The 2,936-nt window shown below is 39.7% G+C and overlaps 1 long non-coding RNA gene across 1 annotated transcript; it reads left to right on the forward strand.

Annotated features, from left to right (window-relative positions):
• The first annotated feature begins 225 nt into the window (after positions 1 to 225).
• On the forward strand, positions 226 to 861 carry LOC131693389 (uncharacterized). Its single transcript, XR_009306236.1, has 2 exons — positions 226 to 411; positions 479 to 861. It is a non-coding gene; the product is annotated as an uncharacterized LOC131693389 (long non-coding RNA).
• Positions 862 to 2,936: the final 2,075 nt, after the last annotated feature.

Here is a 2,936-nt window from a genome sequence, read left to right on the forward strand (position 1 = left end):
ATTACTAATCGGCAAGGCATCTCACATTTTTAAGCTAGACAAACCTTTCGACACCGCGGGACAAATTTAACTAACACGCACTCTAGCCTCTTTCACAGTCTTTATTGAAATGGATGAGAAGCTATTCCTAAAACCCTCAGATAAACGATTTTTGGTTTTAGATACCCGGAAGTACGTAATTTTACCGAAGTAAAACTCGTATTTCGAAAAACGAACTTCTTGGACAATTGATTCTTAATCGCTATCTCATTCCCTCTCGAAACATTTGCATCAGATCATTACGCGCCAAAAAAATCTGCTACTACAAACTACGTCCACGGGATGACACTCGAAGAATTGAGAAGTGCGAAGCGCTTCCCAGAGGCGTCCCTAGAACCGGAGGAGCGACTTGTCGATGAGATGGTCAGCTCGGTGAGTTGATTCTCAATTCCAATGAATGGGTAAATTTGGTTATTAAGTATGCCGGTTTTATTTTCAGCAAACAAAATCAGTGCACCTGCTTTTGCTTTAAACCCAATTCTGGAGTTGTTCCGAAATCGAACGCGCGACGTGTTACTTTTTAGCAGCATATGGTTAAATCACGGTACATATCAGATGATTATGATGACGACGTAGGCGATAATTACGAGCAGCCATCCATGGCAGATAATAAGGTATTGGCGACTGCACATTTAATAGAATAGCTGAGTGATAAGTCGTATTTGTCGACCACAATCCATATTTTATACGAATCGAGTGTACCGACAGATGTAAATTGTATATCATGATATTCCATGATCCAACCCAAGAAAAAATGTCATCCTGACTGAATGTCAGTTTAAGACTTCAGAAATAAAATTTATTCTTAATTTAAAAAATAAACTAGAGTTAAACTACAAAGCACTTCGCATAAAGGAAACTGTTTAACTAGTAGTATTACAAATGCGTGCCAGTAGTTCCCAACAAATTGGCGCAAATTGCATTTTTCAAAAAAAAACCTGTTTTAATCCACCTAGAGGTGCAATTGTGCCTTTCTCATTTCTCCAAACTATGATTTAATAGCTGGTTCGTACAATATAACATTACGGAAATATCTTTCATTCTTATTACACTTGGTAAGTATATATAAGAGCACCTTTTTGCATTCATCGCGGTATCGGTTTGAATCGGAGTTTTCTATGTGATCGCACTTCACAACCCGTAACTCCGGAGCCGGAAGTCGGATGGAGATGGAATTTAATATCAGTTTCCGGGGACGCAACACCTTTAATTTGAGACTAAGTTGATCAAATCGGTCTAGCTATTTTCGAGAAACCAATATAACCGTTATTCTGAATTTGGATGCTTCCGGATCCGTCGATGGTGGACAGTGTGGCCAAAGAGACTTTGAATGACTGTTGGTGACCTAGATCTACAAATTCAACAGTTCTGTTTACATTTTGGAAAAAACTTCACCTTTTTACATTCATCGCAGAATTCGTTAGAATCGGGATTTGCTGCGTGATCGTACGTATCACCCTGTAATTCAGGAACCAGAACTCGGATCCACATAAAATTCAACAGCAGCTGATCGACCTTTCATTTAAAATCAAGTTTGTCAAAATCGGTTCAGAAAATTCCGAGAAACCGATGTGGACAAATCAACAAATTTTGTTTTGTAACCATACTCTTCAACTCGTAATCCGGAACAAGATGTCGGTTGAAAATGAAATTCAATAGCAACCTATGGGAATATTATATCTTTTATTTTAATCTTAGTTTGTAAAAATCGGTTCAGCCATCTCCGAGAAACCGATGTGGACATTTTGTTAACAAATCCGCACATACACACACATACATACATACATACATACATACATACATACATACACACATACATACACACAGATATTTTGCGATCTCGGCAAACTCGACTAATGTTATATGAGACTCGGCCCTCCGGGCCTCGGTTAGAAAATCGGTTTTTGAAGCAATTGCATAACCTTTCTATATGAGAAAGGCAAAAGAATAATATTTAATTAGCTTAATAAGCATGAGTTCAATGTTATCTTCATGTGATTATAATTTGGAAAGGTTGGTGGAATGGGTTTGAACGTGTAGGGAATGGGGGGTTAGTAGAGTGGGAGTGGAGGATGCGTCAGAAATCCTTCATCTTATTTCGGTATACGGGATGGATGAAGGAAATGCGGGCGTGAGGGTGGTCAAAGAGGAGGGGAGTGATGAAGGAGGGAGGTATAAGGGCAAGACGGGGGGGGGGGGGCGGCGACGCAATACTCAACTGCATATTTTGCCTTCCATTTGAGACTTGGTTTGAGAAAATCGGTTCAGTCATCACCGAAGAACCGATGTGACTTTAATTGTGGAATATGCCCGGAATTCCGGACTTCCGGAATCGTCGATAGTGGACAATATATTCAAAGAATGTTTGATTGGCAATCAGTGATCTAGATCTGCGATTAGAAGTTATTTGGTGACCATTTCAATAGTTTTTAGCCTCTGAGGTATTACGATTGTACCGATTTATATGGGAAATTCCAGTGTATCCTTACTAACACCCCTGTAACTCCGGAAGCAAGAGTCAGAACCGAATGAAATTCAGCAGCAGTCGATGGCATTACTGTATCTTTCATTTGAAATCAAGTTTGTAAAAATCGGTAGAGAATTCGTTGGGGAATGGGTGTGATATAAGCTTAGGAACTTGGCGGGTTCCCCGGGGGCGTCATGAACTGTCATAGGTGGCCAATGTGGTCAAAGCTGCTTTGATTGATCATTAGTGATCCAGACCCGCAAACTAGAGTAATGTTACATCAATTTTAATATGTTTTACATCATTTGAACATCATGGTGGTACCAGTTTATATGGGAATTTGCTGTGTGACCACACTCTTCAACCCGTAACTCCGGAACCAGAAGTCGGATCAACTAAAAATTCAATAGCAGCTTATGGGAGCGTTATA

This window comes from Topomyia yanbarensis, chromosome 3, assembly GCF_030247195.1.
Source record: "Topomyia yanbarensis strain Yona2022 chromosome 3, ASM3024719v1, whole genome shotgun sequence".
Classification (NCBI taxonomy): domain Eukaryota; kingdom Metazoa; phylum Arthropoda; class Insecta; order Diptera; family Culicidae; genus Topomyia; species Topomyia yanbarensis.